The following is a 17,846-nucleotide window of genomic DNA, read 5'->3' on the forward strand; positions in this document are numbered from 1 at the left end:
CATGCTGGTGCTGCCTTGTTACTGCTGTTGATGTTTAGCTTTGATTGACTATTTGCATCCCTTCTGGTTGCCTGTTGCCTTCAGTGCAATGATATCTTCCTTTCACCATGAGTTTACCCTTTATGTTATTGGAGGCGAGGTCATCAAGGTTGCCTTCTGACAATCTGTTGAATGAGTCATACTCATTCAGTGGCAGTCCTGTATCATTCATAGGTATCCCACCCATTTTTACTTTCTGGATGAGCTTGTGCATTTTTGAGATGTAGTCTGATATAGATATGCTTGGAGTCTTGTCCAACCCAGCCAGCTCCTTGAAGAACAGCATGGTGTGGATGATCCTGAATTCCTGGTACATAAATTTGCCACAGGGTGTCCCACGCATTTTTTGCCAGCTTGAATTTGCCGACATCGTAGACTGTTGAACTGGTGAGAGCATCAAAGTCGACTCCACATACCTATCTGTTCACTCTTTGTTGCTCCACATTCAGCGTAACGCTGGCTTTGTCTTTGTCTGGATTTCCACGCACCTCATTTCTGAATCCTGGGTCGATTGCATTCCAACAATTCTTGTCAGTGCATTGAGATTCCATTAGTTTCTACCTTGGGTAATAGTTGGATCCATCGACGTTGAGCAAGGTCTTTCTTGAGTTGTCCTTCTTTGTGGTCAACCATCTCGACCTTATGCAGTTGGCTTGCTTTGGGTGATTAAGTCTGAATAACTTTTTTTTCTTGAATGAATTAAACTTGTTAATATCTCTTCTCACAACAGTGTTCTGGGCCCATAACCAATTTGCCTTACACCTTTACCACTGGTGACCTAGCTTAAGCATTGAGTACAATGTAAATGGATATAATTCAGTCTCATCTGCCTGGAATGTTCCTTCTCTGACACATTCGAGCTATTCTGTAACTTGAGCTGAGAGTTCTCTGCCACATCTTCAATGGGTGCTTGACTAATCTTTCTCATGCTGGACACCTTCATTCATCATAGGTCCTTGAGTGACCTTTGAACTTTGTCTTGGAGGACTTACGGGCAGTTGACTTTGGGATACCAGCTTGCCTGCACTTTGGCAAGGTTATGGTTTTACCTGCTGTTACCCATGTCAAAAGTTGAGTCCATTAGGCAAATCTTTGCTGCAGTCTTCCTTTCCAAGATTATACTGATAAGTGTGACAGCCACTGGCACCATTACCTGTCCTTGTTTTTCCAAGATTGCCCTTATGTCTGACCTTATATAAACTCGAAGCAGATACTTGTCCATTCCAAACCACCCAGTACTGTTGGAGTAAGTTGGTGTAGTTAATGTAGTTTCAGGATGGGATGGTTTTGTCATCGAACCCTATGGCACTACCTGCTTGTTTTATCAAGACATGCTTCATAACGAAGTTTTCCCAAAATGGAAAACTCATTATTGCAGGCTGTTACTGAAATGAAAGCCTACATCGTGTAGGTGATGAAGGGCACCACTGTGTTGAACTCTGATTGGTCTTATTACATAGTTAAGTATACACACCCAGTTGAACTTTATAAAATTGTTTTTGTTTTAGTTGTTTTGACCAGGCAGGTACCTTACCTTGTCTAACTTGTTCTTATGGCTGTTGCATTGCAGCCTGACCATCATTAGTTGAACCTGCTGACATTAATGGTATGAAGCCTTTAAAAGACTTGATTAGTTTAAGAAATTTGTTTTATTTTTATTCAGCACCTCTGAATATTAATATCTGAATATCTGAAAACAGCAATTGACATCCTTCAGATATTCCCTTGCTGGCACAAGTTTTGTTAAAATTACCCCTATTCTTCCTAACCGAAGTACACCATGTCTATCACAGGCTGAGTCACAGGTGAAACTTCACCTTTAATGACTTGTTGCATTAGTATCTTTTCTTCTTAAACTCTTGTCACGTGGGTGGATGTCTGGTGTAGTGTTAAGGTTTTGTAATATGCTAATCTTGAGGACATTTGGAAATTGGGAGTTGACTTGCCCTGCTGCTAAGACTTTTCAAAAGAATGGCATTTATAAAGCTGAAAGATTCAAGCAATGTTAAAACATGGTTAACTCCTACAATATATTTGACATAATACGTACTGAAGTGCTCTTAAAGCAGCACTTGGAAGTTGAAATCTTCACATGACAGCCGTGTCTTGAAATATGAAAACCATGATGATAATGTTTGATAGGATTACTATTCAGTATTTACAGCATAAACTTATAATTGATTTATGTTAAATGCTAGGGAAGATACATTATTTTCATGGCAAGCTTTGTACAAAATTCATGGAGTATTCGTCGATGGTAAAGAAATATGTTATAAAATTTGAGATAATACCAATAAATTAAAATCTCCCCTATATTAAACAAAGCCTTTTAAAAACAATAAATTAAAATCACCCCTATATTAAACAAAGCCTTTTAGTAATCCAAGTTTAAAAGTTAAAGTACCAACAATTAGAACATAACATTAAAATAATGAGAGACCTCAAAAATATTATAAATTTGAATAATGTGAAACTTCAAAACATTAATAAATTTAATCTCAAAAGAATATCAGATACAAATAAATAAAAAATATATAAGGAATAAATAAGAAGCTTAGCTCCAGGTCTCTAACACAGTGGAAGCTACTTTATGAGAGAGAGTGAGGGAAAATAACAGAAATCATTGTACTTCAGCTGAAACTATTACTTACACTATGTTACAGTTAATACCTTGCAGGTTTGAATACCTTATAGGTTTGACTCCACATAACTACTATTCCTAACTGTACTGACCCATACGAACGTATTCATAAAATCAGTAAAATCTATTCCTTCCAACTATACTAATGAATTTTTGGTTACTGATCATATATGAACTTCAGATTTGCAGGAAAATGTCACAGAGGTCCAGCAAAGATAGGAGAGTATGGCATATCGTCTCGGCATGCACCCCTCAACAAGAGAATAGTGATGAGGAGGAGGAGGAATTCGGAGAAAAATTAGAATACATATATCAAGAGTCTTTCTAATGAAGTGAACTACTAGTGTTATCTGGGAACATGAATGCCCATGTAGGCGAGAGTTCTGATGGTTTTTGAAAAAATACATGGGGGAGGAAGTTTGGAAAGAAAAAAAAACCAGGAAGGTGAAAGGTTATTGCAATTAACAGAGGCTAAGAATCTGGTAATCTTGAATAATACACAGTTTGAGAAAAGGAAAAGTCATCTGGTAACATACAAAAGTGGACAAAAATGAGACAAAAGGGTTCAAAAGCTGTGAAGGAAAAGAACATAGCCAGAAGAGGGTGGATAGAAGATAACTACCAAACAAAAGAGGAGTATAGACAGACAAAGAGGGAAACAGAGTGGTAGCAATTGCAAAGGGAGAAGCCAGGAGAGAATGGTATAAGATAATGGGAACACCTGAGGGAGAAAAGATAATCTACAGAATTGCAGAAGTGAGAAGAAAAGACAGGCAGGATGTAGGAAAGGTAGGAATTATTAAAGATGAAAATTATTAAAGATGAAAATATCTTGATTGCGGAAGAGGTAGTCAACAGAAGATGGAGAGACTATTAAACAATGAGAATGAGTGTGAAAAACTGGAAAATGTTCCTCCAGTAAAGGACCAATAGCAAATATCAGAGAGAGTGAAGTCAAGAACACTATAAAGGAAGAAAAAGTAAATAAAGCTGCAGGAAAGTCAGAAGTAACATTAGAAATAATTAAAGCACTGTGAAATCTAGGAAAAGCGTGGTTGCACACAGTTTGAAAATATCTAGGATGCAGAGGAAATGCCAAGGTACTTGAATGATGGTTGGAAGATTGAAATGTATATGCAAAAGGAGAAATATTTAAACCTGGGAACTATATAGGAATGAACCTTTTGGAGCATATATTGAAGATACTAGAAAGAATAGTATCAGAAAGGTTGCGAGAGTTGACAGATATATACATAAGCAGCAGGTTAGGTTTATGAAAGGAAAGAATGCCATTTTTATAGTAAGACAAAGTCCAAGAGAGAAGTATCTAGAAGGAAACAGGAAAATTTACACGTGTTTTGTGGATCTTGAAAAGGCATATGACAGGGTACCAAGAAGATTAGTCTATTGTGTTTGAGAAAGAGAGGAGTAACAGAAAAGATGGCAAGGTTAGTGAAGGTGATGTATGGGGGGGGGCAAGAACCACTGCAGACAAAATATGGGGAGACTCGGGTATTTCCTTATGGAGGTTGGCCTCTATATCAGGGATCAGCTCGAGTCCATTCTTTTTCCTCGTCGTTATAGACACTGACATCAGATTAAGGAACAACGAAGAACTGTGGGAACTGATGTTTGCTGATTTAGTCATTATAGCAGACACAGGAGAACTGTAAGAAGGGGTTTTAGCATGGAAAGGAGCCCTGGAAAGGAAAGGATTGAAAGTGATTATTGGAAAGACAGATAATTAGTAGTAGAGAAGGACTTGGAATCTGTAATGAGAGAGGAGGGAGGTACTGAGAAAGTTGTGAGACAGAATTGAAGAAACATGGTGAAAATGGAGAAAAGTAACCCGAGTTGTTTTAGACAAATGTCATTAAGGCTCAAAATGAAGATTCATAAGAGTTATCAGGCCCATACTATTATATGGGGCAAAAACTTGGGCACTTTACGGAGAGAGGAGGGACTGTTGGAAAGAACAGAGATGAGGATGGTGAGATGGACTGCTGGAGTATCAACTACTGGAAAGGAGGGAGAGTCGAGATATGTAAGACTAATGTGTGGTAGTGTAATATATGTAATGTAAAGGAAAGGATAAGGAAGCTCGTCTGAGATACTATGGCCATGTAATAAGAAGAGAGGAAATGGAACCAATCAAGAGCTAAGAACATGCCAGTGATGGGGAAGATGATTGTGGGGCGTCAGCGGATCAGATGGATGGATGTGGTGAGGAGGGATATGGGTGAGGTGGGATGGGGGGAAAGGAGATGCAAGGTTACAAAATAGGATGGAGAAAGTTGACACGATCAGCTGACCTGCTATACAGTGGGACTATAAGGTCAAAAGATGATGATGATGATTACATATGAACTTCAGAAAAATAAAAAATGACTGAAAATAGTAACCACCACCTACTATCACTCACGGGCAAGCATATATTGAACAATTACCTTCTGGATACTGCAAATCATAAGTAAAGTACGTAATGAAAAACTATCCTTTTAACATACATGACTTCTCGATATAGGATGGACAAATTGTATCCATGACTACCTAATAGCTTATATTACACTGATAAGAAATGAACGTGGAAAAGACTGTATATCCTGTAACACACAGAGATACCTCATATAACATAGACTCCTTCAGTTCCTATTTAGAAAATACAAACATAGATAATATAATGAACATTATCTTTCTTACAAACAGTCGAAGGAGATAAGACTAATCTCTCGACACCAAAGTATGGTATGACTTCAACATTTACATTAATGGGAATAATTTTTTTCTGTGCAAATTTGATACAAAGCAGAATTGCTTGTTGAAGTTAATTCTTCTTTCACAGCAGATATTTGGCATGTCTATTTAAACTTTTTCCATTTATACCTTCAGGCTGTAGACACAGCTACAGTAAATATTAACTCAAAATTATACTGCAGTGCAAATTTTATAATCTTATATGCTTATGTTATTTGTACTTGATGTTGTATTTTTCCTTGTAGGCCATGTACTTGCAAGAACAAATGATATTACTATCTACTTGGTATATTTTGTAAGTCTTGTTGGAAAAACTTAATAATAATTGTATATTTTTTTCAATAAAATAACTAAGTAAGTATCAATTACCAACTACAAAATAAAGTTTTATCTTTATCTGTATTATCAATTACCAATTACAGAACAAAGTTCTATCGTTATCTGTATTGTTAGTATTATTATTTTGGTGTGAGCGTAGCTATAGCAATTATAAAACAATTTCAACACTTTCATGTATCTGGCAAGATTTTTCAGCACCAACAATGTCTCATCTCTCATCACCTCCCCTAATTGGCTCAGTTATTTCCAGTCAGAGTAATTTGCTGCTATCTACTGGAGATTTCTTACAGTAATCGTCAAAAGCCAAATCCATCTTATATATGAAATATTCAACGGACCCATAATCACTAGGAAATGACATACAAAATGAAACAAATAAAAAATTTCAAAATATATAAAGTTATGAATACCAAAAAGATCTACATTCAAGCTAATTTTCTATTGCATTTATAATTATTTTACCAAAATTAATAAACTTCTTAAAAATATTCTAAAAGTTACTGGCACTGCTAGTACACAAGCTTCAGTTTCTCTTTGTTTTTCACTCTCACCAGCTGTTCAGTCTATCTTAAGCTTAGGTAAAAATCTTGAATCGATTCATTATGAAATTCTATAAAACCAACTTCTTAAAAAAAAAAATAATAATTTCATGTTCATCAAGCACCTACCTTTCTGAAAAGTGTTGCAGAACATTTTTGGAGAATTTCCTTCAAATTTCCCCTTCAAGAAATGGCTAGCTGTGGATAATCTGAAAGAATGTGAGATAAGTTAACTACAACATGGAAAACTGTGGCCTTTCTCACAAAAAAAAAAAAAAAAAAAAACTTCCGAATACTTACCTGCACTACAGTAGTATTCCTAATATGGCTAACTCCGCACAAATGCCAGGAAGTTCAAAGGCAGTCCATCAGTAATGTAGTCCTGGTTATTAATTCAATATTAATGCACAAGTATTCATGGTAGTTGAAGGATATGGTAGTGCCAATAGTTCACAAATACTATTCCAGTAAAAATACTCTGGACATCAAAGTGAGTCAGATACGATAATTATCCTTACTCCGAATCGACTACAAACAGCATTCACATCAAAAGTAGCACAGATTGAATAATATAAGAATAGGTTCCCTCTTTGTTCCCTTTGGTCCTTAATTTCGGGTAATACTATTTGTCCGTAAACATTAAGTTTAGGTTTTTCAATTTGGGATAATACAGACCCATCTTTCAGTTCAATAAAAATGAAGTAAATTGGAACTGAAATATAAAAGGAAGTAAAATGCGAGGAAACCCTAAAACTGGTGAAACCAGATACAGGCGAAATTTTAATTTCCCTGGAGAAAAAGTTTAATTCAAAACTATCATTCAATACTGTCAAGACTTTTAAACAGATTTGTGGATGGAATCTTGCAAGACAAAGATTATCCCTTCAGAATCTCCTTTCAACCAATCACCTTTTTATTTTCTATCACATGCAAACAATCTCCTACCTGTGACACCCTTACCCTCAGGTATTTTGAGTCTTGGGTTCTTATATCTAATCATTATTGTAATCTAGTTGACCATTTGAATATGCTTCACTTGGTATTTTTTAAATGTAACATAGCCTTTTATACATTTTTACATCGTGGAAGTCCACAGAGGAGGTTTGGTTATTGTAAAAAAAAAAAAAAAACATTAAATTTTCTGGCATGCTTTTGATTTTGACCAATTTATGAAATTTAGGCTGTCAAGCCAAGGCCTGGGACACCTTAAGCCATTCAGCGCTTAAAACTAAAAAGAGGGAGTTTGAGTGGCTGGACAACAATATAAAGAGATCCAGAAAATGAGAAAGATGAAATACAAGGAACTGAAAGTGGAACTTGGACAAAACCCCAAAGTTGCATTAAGCTTCAGTTAGGATTGTTGGACAGCAAGACTGAAGAAAGGAAGCGAGAATGAGGGTAAGTAAAAGGTTTAAAAAGTGGGTGCAATTAGGAGCTTAAGGAACGCTACAAACATCTAAACATCGTTTAGAAATGCCTACACTGACTCGTGAGTGCACCAACAGCACCTACCCCTCACGGGAGTAAACGGAAAGAATAATTGTGAAATCATATTAATTTAGTAAATACTAAGCAGTAACTTTATACACCGTGTTAAAATTGGCCCAGATTCTTACAGTGCAGTGATGATTATTTTAGATTAAAGGGCGAAACATTTTCATTTACATTTGTGCCCCATTTATGTACTATTATTATTTTAATGTTTTCCATAGAATCACAGTTTACTAATATATCATAGAACTAGGTCTTTAATGTGAAATTACACAAACGATTTTGAACCTTTTACAGAGATTAAGGCACACCTCAATAAGAATACTCATACTTCTATAAAACAGTAATAACCTCTAATTTTATTGCATTTGAACACAACTCAAATACCTACTAAAACTACGAGAATAATATTCTTCATATTGTGGTCAGTATACGAGAATAATAATATTCATTTGCCAAATATATCCCAGAACTAAATGTAATCCTAGTGGTCCCCAGTGCTTGGCCTTTAACCTACAATTCCAATTCCTATTGTACAACACGAACAGTAATGCTATTTTTAATTGGTGTTTGTTCTCCTCGATGTGGATCACCTTGACGTAGTGAGGGGGCTCTTGAAACCCAGTAATTAGTTCCGGGTTTAAGGTCCAAGACTCATATTTTTATATATTCATTTGGAGTAATATTGTGAAATTTTCCACTTTTTTGTAAAATTTATTGGATCTGACAAATAGGAAAAGATATCACAGCAGGGAATGGGTTTATATCCGAAGGTAAATAGTGGGAGCTGTGGTGGGACCTCAACTGCCCGATATTGTTCGGACCTGAGAGTTATCAGGCAGAACTATTCTGCAGGACTGGACCACACTTTTGGGAGTTTGTTTCTCACTTGTGCCATTGGTGGAGGAATAAACCCCGTGAAAGGCTTATGATCTTTTTAAGGTTTTGAGGTTTATTTAATTTTTTTTTACCCTCCCCTCTCAAATCTTTGTCTAGCAGTTGTAGGATTCGAGTACCCCTGGGCCCTATGAAGGTGCTCTTCTGGCACAGATGACCACCTCTGCACCTGCCATGGAGATTCAAAATTCTCTAAATGTTGATGACTTCTCCAAAAAATGAATTGATGAAAAGTATTAATAACGAATCTGATTCCAATCCTGACTTGCCCACCCCTGGACCCTCTAGCCATGCTTCATTGATGAAGACTTCAATCAAAGACACACTAAGAAATCTTCATCCAAAGTTAAATCCTCAACACAGCCAGGTTGTGTGAAAAATTTGAGAATGCTCCATATTAATGACTTACCAGTCAGTTGTGATTATGAAATACTCTTGACAGCTTGGAACTTGCAGAAGTCAAGCTGAGCTTTTGATAGTGAATTTACATGGGAAGCTTAGGTTGCTTTTAGTACCCATGATGAGCTCTAAAGGCTAGTAGTGTAAGTCCCATACAAATCGGTCGAGCTACAGTATGAGGAGCCTTAACAAAGTCCCCAAAGACTTGGACGTTTATTTGCCACCGAAATGGGCTCAAGATAAACCAGATTGCAGAAGAAAGAACTCCTGAACCTATTGGCAGGTAGCTTCAGCTAAGAAGGAAAATTATAATTTCTACAAATTTTGCAGGTTTCTTCAGAAAAAAGTGGGAGGAATAAAGAGCGGTGATAATTCAAGCCAGGTCCACAACCCAAGCATATAAGCTGAACTTGAACATTAAAAGTTATGAAATGACTATTTGATAAAGACCTATATGACATGACCGAAGAAGAAATTCTAGAAACAAGCCCAACTTCTGTGGAAAGTGAAAAAGGTAGCTATTGCCAACATGATCATTTTAACCTCTTAGACTCTGAAGTACCTTCTCATGTCATGTTTGAAAATGAATGTTACGAGTACGTCCTTTTCCAGCAAAGACCAATGCAGTGATATTGTTTTCAGTTTGACCACTCGTCAAAAAAACAGGAAAAATGCTAAAATTTGAATAAATTGCTCTGGTGTCCATTATGATGATGAATGTAATAGAAAAGCGAAATGTGTGAATTGCCAACAGGAACATAAATCCAATAAGAAAAAATTGTGAAATATACAAATTTGAACTGACTGCACTAAATACAACCAATGAAGAACATATGAGTATTGGTTTTGCAAAAATTAAATTAGGACAACAACCTAGGGGCTATGCTGAAGTTCCTCAGCCACTACCCCTATCTACCACTAGGGGTGCAGTGGCAGCACCCTCTAATGTAGCAGGTGCATCAACCCCTGCGTTAGTGGCCCAGCCATCTGGGTTATGTGCTTGGCCTGTTGAGGCTAGAATGCAAGCCTCCAAGGAAGATAAGATGGCACTCAACCCAATCACCTTGGAATTGTCTCAGGCTGCATCTCTGCCCGATTTAATGGTGACTGAGGAACAAAAGCACCATACGAGAAGTTCCCCCTCATCCCATCCTCTATCAAATCCATTAAACTTTCATTACTTGTAACAGATATGAAGTTACTAAGCTCGATGCAAGAACCCCAGCTTGAATTCAAACAATTTGACAAGAAAGGGAAACAAAATGGTACTAGTAAATTAACAGATAATAAACCAAACATGACAAGACCAGTCCTTTCCAAATCATCTTTTGATAATGCTCATAAACAGAAGTAAATGAGAAGGCTCCATCCAAAGGGCCTTCAACCAAGCCCAAAAATTGTGTTCACGTCAACACTACAATGGAACTGTACAGGTCTCAGGGTCTGAAGTGAAGAGCTGAAGGTACTGTTCCATGACCATAAGTGCGGAATTCTCTCTCCAGAAAACTAGGTTGGAAGCAAACAATATAATCTTTGATTAAATTACGGCTTATATAATTCTCCATCATTAATAGGAGATAGAGCTAAGGGAGGTGCGGCAATTATTGCACTTAGATCGTTTCAACACTTCCTGCTATCAGTTAATACTCATCTCCAAGCTGTAGCAGCAACTTTCATTTTAGACAAGCAGATTTACAGTCTGCTCCATCTACCTTCCTCCTGATTTGGATTTCACTTATACGTAATGATATTCATTTACTGATCAATCAGCTTCCTCCTCCGTTCCTCCTCCTCGGATATTTTAATGCTCACAACCCCATTTGGGGTGGGAACATGGCAGATGCGAGGGTATTATGGATGGTCATGATATCACTACTTAATAATGGAGCCATGACGTATCATAATATCTACTCAAATACTACTCTGCTATTGACCTTGCTAGGTTTGCCAGCATTTTAAAATCATTACATTTGAAACAAGGTTGGATGATTGTTTAACTGCCTCCTCTACTTTTGTGTACTGAGGCGAGGTGACGTTTGTCCCTTCTGGTTTCTCCAAAGTTAGTCAGGTTTTGGATAGCAGACAGTCTGATTCTTAACAACACTGTCGAGAACGCAACTGCAGCAGCAGGAAATCGCCTTGTTGATGGGAAGGTGATGGTCTTGATAATTGGCAAGATGATCTTTGTGTCTTCAGTGTGATTGGAGCAGTTGCAGTCAACTTTGTTGAGTAACGGGTGAACGACCTGTTTGCTTTGGCAGGAGAATGTGTTCTTCTGTGTGTGTCTATGACTTCGTCAGTAGTACCAAGAGGCTACGAAGACTGCAAAAGACGGTCTTCACGAATTGGTGAATTATTTTATATTGTGGTGGTGTTCCTGTTTTGATAACTAAATGTTATCTTTTGATGATTCGAACCGATGTTTTGGATTTATGATTACTACACTGTGTTAACTGACTGTGTATGTTAAGTTGCCCATTGATTGATTAATTTAGGATAACACTTACTATGCTGATGATCAAATCTTTATTCTATTATTGATGAGTGAGTGTAAGGCTCTTATAAGTGTATTACCATTATTATATTATTGGTGTTGAACATGTGTATGGCTCTAATGATGAACTGTTTAACTGTTATTTATTTTACAATGTTAGTTACTGCTGCTGTTGAAGGGGTTTAGATGGCGTTATAGGTTTACTCTGCTGTCAGTTTATTTGCTAGTTGATAATTACTTTATTGCATTAAAAGTATTTTGGACGAGATAATAATTTGAGGTACAACTGTGAATGTTTATAGTAATGGTTTTGTCTTTGTGCTATCCAAAACCTGTAATCATTGTAAATATGTATATACTTTATTGCAATAAACTAGGTTTAAGGTACCTTGGTAATTTCTTTTACTCTCTCCTCCTTAGTTTGTTGCAGTCCATCAGTCATTCCAGTCCCATCATTCTAGTGATTCATAATGAACCTGATCGTCCCATGGAAAAGTGTCATAAAAATCTGAGCATCTGCTCATCTAGTATTTATATTGGTTATGAATGGTCAGTTAATGGATATCCAAATGGGAGTGACCACTTCCATTTGCATATAAAATCGGTTAAGTATCGGCCATTTGAGTCACCTCCTAAATGGAAGGTAGATGAAACAGACTGGAAGAAATTTAGCGAGTCTGCTCTCACGCTGAAGAATGTAAAATCATTTCCATCCATTTCGGAAGCATATAATTATTTTAATGACACTACCATCAACAGTGCAATTGCCACAACGAAAGAAAAGCCCTCTAGACAAGTGGTGGAACAAAAACCTGCTGTAGTATGAGAAAGATCACTAGATAATGTTATAAAAGTATAAGAGGAGTGGAAACTCACAATCCAAGTTATTCACCAATGTACTGTGGCCAAGCAAAATAAATATTTAAAAAAAAAAAAGAAAGAAAAAAAAAAAAAAGAAAGAAAAAAAAAAAAAAAAAAAAAAAAAAAAAAAACAAAAAAAAAAGAAAGAAAAAAAAAAAAAAAAAAAAAAAAAAAAAATAAAAAAAAAAAAAAAAAAAAAAAAAAAAAGGGAGTCGTGGATGTGCTACACAAATGGCATTAGCTCTAAAACACCATCCAAAACGATTTGGAAGAAAATTAAAAACTAAATTGGCAAGTTTGTCCATGAATGATCAGATATGTAAATTCGTTTTTATCAGATATATATATTAAGGTAAGAGTTGGATATCATGTATCACGACCTCTCTTACAAGAAGAGAGAGTTCCTCTGGCTAGGTGTCCTTAGGTCACCCTCTTTACTATTGCCATTAATGATGTATGTATCAGAAAATGCACCATCACCAGCAAAAGGCTCTTTATTTGTAGACGATCTGGCTCTGTACTGCACAGGATATGATGCAGTTTCTATTAGCAGATTCATGCAAAGAGCCATCAATAAAGTAAGCAGTGGGCTAATGCGCGAGGATTTCAATTTTTAAGAGAATCAAAGACTGTCGCTGTTCGGTTCTGCAGGTACCGAACTAGGGGAACCATTCCAACTCTTACCTTAAAAAGAAACTATTTTTAGGAATGGTCTTTGATGAAAAGCTCACATGGAATAACCTTAAGTCACTCAACAAAATGCCCTATAATATAAAACATATTTAAACAAATGTGTTATAACAAACAAAACAATTAACCAACATTAAACCACAATATAACAAATATACAGCCAAATTTAGAAAAACAGTAATAGCTGAAAAAATAGCAACAGGGAAAGAATGTCTCAAACATATCTTCAAACACATCAACAAGGGATTGATTATCAGGCAAAACATAAGGAAAATCAATGAAAAACATAAAACCTCCAAGAAGTGCAATACATCTAAATGGAAAAATATACATGATACTTATGAAATATCAAATTTAATTGGAAAGCATTTTGAAAACATCAGTGCTTACTCTAGCCTCGATATACATTTTCAAAATATCAGAAAACAAAAAGAAAATATAATACTCAATTTTGAAACTCTTGAAGATCTGGAATATAATTATATTTTCAACATGGATGAACTAGATAAATGCCATCAACTCATGTCATCCCTCCGCACCAGGATATGATAAAATATTTGAAATTATAGAAAAATTAGCTCCTAAAGCTAAATATATTATAAAAATTTTTAATGGTATCTGGCTAAAACGTGTCTTTCTTTCCTGATAAATGGAAACATGCCATAATAGTTCCAATAAATAAACCAGGAACGGATGCAAGTAATCCATCCAATAAAGACCGATATCCCTAACAAGCTGTCTAAGCAAAATCTTAGAAAAAAATGGCTAATGCACGATTAACGTATGTAATAACCAAATAATCCATTTTAACACCAACACAATCTGGTTCAATAGCTGGCAGATCAACCCTAGATCCCTTATCACATTTAGAAGTTCATATCAAAAAAGGCTTTGAACAAAATAAATTAACAGTAGCTATATTTTTTTATATATAAAAAGCATACGATACAACATGGAAATATAACATCATGCAAAATCTCCACTCCAAGGGACTAAGAGGCCACTTACCAATATTTTATTAAAACTTTAACAAACAGAACTTTTCAAGTTAAGAGTAGAAAATTCCTACTCGGTACCTATAAACTGGAAGAAGGAATCCCTCAAGGTAAGTGTCTTGAGCTGTACATTGTTTGCTTTAACAATCAATGACATTACTATAAATTTACCAAGTGGTGTAAAAAAAACAGTTATATGTTGATGACTTTGTTATTTACTATACGAGTAGTAATTTGAGACATGCTCAGAGAGTTCTCACTACTGCTATTTCAAATATATGTAGGTGGACAAATTCAGTTGAATTTAAATTTTCAACTGATAAAACAAAAGCAATCATCTTCTACAAAGACAAAGATGGCTGAAGAACCAAACAATCAATCTTCACCTTTATAGCACTGAAATACAATTTTGTACAAAAATAAAATATCTAGGAGTGATATTTGATCAACATTTAAATTGGAAAGAGCACATCAAATACATTAAAGCCAAGGGCATCAAAGCCCTTGCCATATTGAAAAAGTTATCACACACTAATTGGGGAGCAAAGCTAGACATTTTATAATCGATATATAAGACAACAGTCTTATCCATAATAGATTACTGCTGCCCAATATATTCATCCGCCTCAGAATCTGCATTAAAAACTCTCGATGCAGTGCACCACGAAGGCATGCGATTGTGCACAGGAGCATTCCGATCGTCCCCAACAAACTCGCTTCTGGTAGAGGCAGGTGTGTTGCCCTTGAAACATCAACGTAATTTGATAGCAATACAAAGAGGTCTTTCACTGCAAGCGGGATCGTCTCCTGCAGCTGACTGCTTTCAAAATTGTAATCCAGTAACAGAAGTTAATAGTACTAGCTCTTTCCCAAAAAGAGCTAAATACATAATGAACTTGCATAACATAGATCCAATTTTTCACCCACCAATGGAATTGCCACCACCGTGGATTTTTAAAACGAATAAGATATGTACCTCCCTGGTCTTAACCTACTTAAAAAGCAAATGACAAGTACAGAAATGTACCGCCAACATGCTTTGGAGCACATTAGAAGAAAAGAAAACAAATTCATGGTATATACAGACGGCTCCAAAAATAATGTTTGAGTAGGAGCATCTGCATATTCGAAAAATATGTTAATCAAAAGAAGCCTACCTTTAATATCATCAATATTTACTGTTGAATTCACAGCATACAGATGGCTCTTGATATGATATCTGAGGTAAAAGCAAGTGTCTATTATTTTCAGTGACTTACGTAGTGCTATAGATGCTACAAGACAGTATAAATCAGTAAACCAAATAGTGCAGGAAATACAAATAAAAATTCATCAAACTCCTCCAGTCAGGATTATCAATAGAAATATGTTGGATTCCAGCACACGTGGGGATAAAAGGAAATGAAAATGCGGACTCAGCTACCAAATTAGCCTGCACTATCCCTCCAACAATTACACATGCCCCAGTGTCAGACTGGCTAACATCTGTTAAACCATTGATATACAGGATTGGAAAGAGAATGGGTCCTTAGTGCCAACCACAAATAAACTTAAACACATAAAAAACTGAAGTGCTATGCATGGAGGACATCCTCACAAAAAGAAAGATCAAAAGAGGTGATCCTAACAAGGCTATGTATGACACAGAAGATTCTCGCATGGGACACGATTGTCAACACCACATGCTGACCCAATAAAGTGTAATAGATGTCAAACACCCATGACAGGTTGCAGCATTACTTATTGAATGCCCAAATTGGATCCAACAAAGATCAATTTATCTACGGAATTCAAAAACGAAAAAGTATTCTTGCTGAAAGCAAAAAATTTTCAATTAACATCATAAATTTTTTAAATAAGACAGGTTTCTTAAAGTCTAATTTTTTTTTTGTTTTTTTATCAAAGTCTAATTTTTTTTATTTATTTATTTAATTTCTTTTCCTTCTTCTCAGGATTAAATCCCTGAAAACCACCTGAGAAGAGTCTACTTGAGACTCACGAGGTCTGGAAAAACTAAGCCCTATTAATAATAATAACTAGACTCTCATCCATATTCACTGCTTTAAATGCTTTAAATCTTGCATCTGATAAATTTAAATCCACAATAATATATATAGTGACTAGAGGGGTGTTTTACAAGCCCTAAAGAAGTTTAACCCTAACCATCTTTTAATTCAAAAGGCCAGGGAATGGCTTTTTTATCTTTCTGTTCGCCACAAAACAGTTAAGTTTTGTTGGGTTCCTGGGCACACTGGTATAGAAGGGAATGAACTGTCTGATACTGAAGCAAAAAATACTGCGAGATGTGATTTCAGTGGCGTGGTCGGTATGTTGTTGGCGTGCCACCTCGTTGGCCGAGAGTTCGATTTTCGGGCATTCCATTGAGAGGTGAGGATGTGTATTTCGGTGATAGAAGTTCACTCTCGACGTGGTTCGGAAGTCACGTAAAGCCGTTGGTCCCGTTGCTGAATAACCACTGGTTCCATGCAACGTAAAAACACATACAAACAAACAAAACAAAAACACATTTGGATATGCATCCAGTTATTAGAAGATACATCCTTAAGAAATGACAGCAGAGATGGACTTCCCAAATTTTATCCACAAATAGGAAGTACACAGATATTAGGAAAAGTAATGATTTTGGAGATCTGGTTGTAATCGCATCAGAAGATTTGGGATCATCATAACACGGCTTGGATTGGCCATACCCGCTTCACCCACAGTTATATTGTAGAGGGAGCCAGTGCCCCAGTTTGTGCGCACTGTGATGGTCAGCTATCTGTTGAGCACTTGCTGGTGCGCTGTCCTAGATTTAATCACATTAGGGTAAAGTACTTGATAGCTGGGAAGACTATTCTAGAAATTTTAATGATGGTGTTGAGGCAGATCACTTTTGAGTTATATGAAAGAATCTGGTTATTTTAATAAGATTTCACTTTAGTATATTTAGTAAGGATTTTAGTAATTTTTATTTTACTATAAAGGTATAGGTATATTTTTAAATATAAAAATTTCGATATATTTATAAATCGTTTTTATTGGTTTTATCTATCATCAGTCATCATTTTTACGTTCATATGTGAACACTATTATCATTTATTTATTCATAATTTATCATACTAATTTATATATTTAATTTTCATTAGGGCTCTGAATAATCCTGATATGTTCCGGCGCTTGTTCCTCAAGACCAAAATTTTAATCATCAATGAATTGGTGTTCGTGGGAAACAAAGGTGATACACACTGCACCAAAGTAGTCCACTTTATACAGTCATGAAAGGAAGTCAGTAGAACATTTCTAATTTTATCAATTTCTTACCTTTACAGTCGGTGGATCCAGTGACAAACTTGTTGGCTTAGTCCACTATAGTACGCGCAACCCTTCAGTTCCTGATTGTGGCTCGTCTTCCGAGTTCTTAGCCTAAAAAGGAAGCATTTAATCAGACACTGACTGATAACAGCGAAAATGCACAGAAATCTTTAACATAAAATTTATATTTAAAGCTGTTGAGCACAGTCTCCTTAAAGACCAAGTTGTAAGGAGTTTATGAACTTGCAAATGATACCATCATTGCCCTATAAACTCATTTATAAAGCTACACTATTATTTTCCACTTATGTGACACATTTTGAGAGTATAACAGCTCAAGTAGATGGCTTCTTGAAGTTGTGCAAATAGGTGCAAGGTGACATTTACTTTAA

General features: G+C 35.9%; 2 long non-coding RNA genes across 2 annotated transcripts in view; one reads left to right on the forward strand and one right to left on the reverse strand.

Moving 5' to 3' along the window:
- The window catches only part of LOC135205199 (uncharacterized), a 55,468-nt gene extending 51,508 nt beyond the window's left edge, over positions 1-3,960 (forward strand). Inside the window, exon 5 of the long non-coding RNA XR_010312506.1 lies at positions 2,862-3,960. This is a non-coding gene — a long non-coding RNA (uncharacterized LOC135205199). The remainder of the gene's footprint in view (positions 1-2,861) is intronic.
- LOC135205266 (uncharacterized) lies at positions 954-17,567 on the reverse strand. The gene is made up of 3 exons (XR_010312509.1): positions 17,464-17,567; positions 6,442-6,521; positions 954-2,025 (listed from the first exon to the last, which is right to left on the reverse strand). It is a non-coding gene; the product is annotated as an uncharacterized LOC135205266 (long non-coding RNA).
- Between the last annotated feature and the right edge of the window lie 279 nt (positions 17,568-17,846).

The sequence above is a fragment of the Macrobrachium nipponense genome, chromosome 11 (genome assembly GCF_015104395.2).
Source record: "Macrobrachium nipponense isolate FS-2020 chromosome 11, ASM1510439v2, whole genome shotgun sequence".
NCBI lineage: Eukaryota > Metazoa > Arthropoda > Malacostraca > Decapoda > Palaemonidae > Macrobrachium > Macrobrachium nipponense.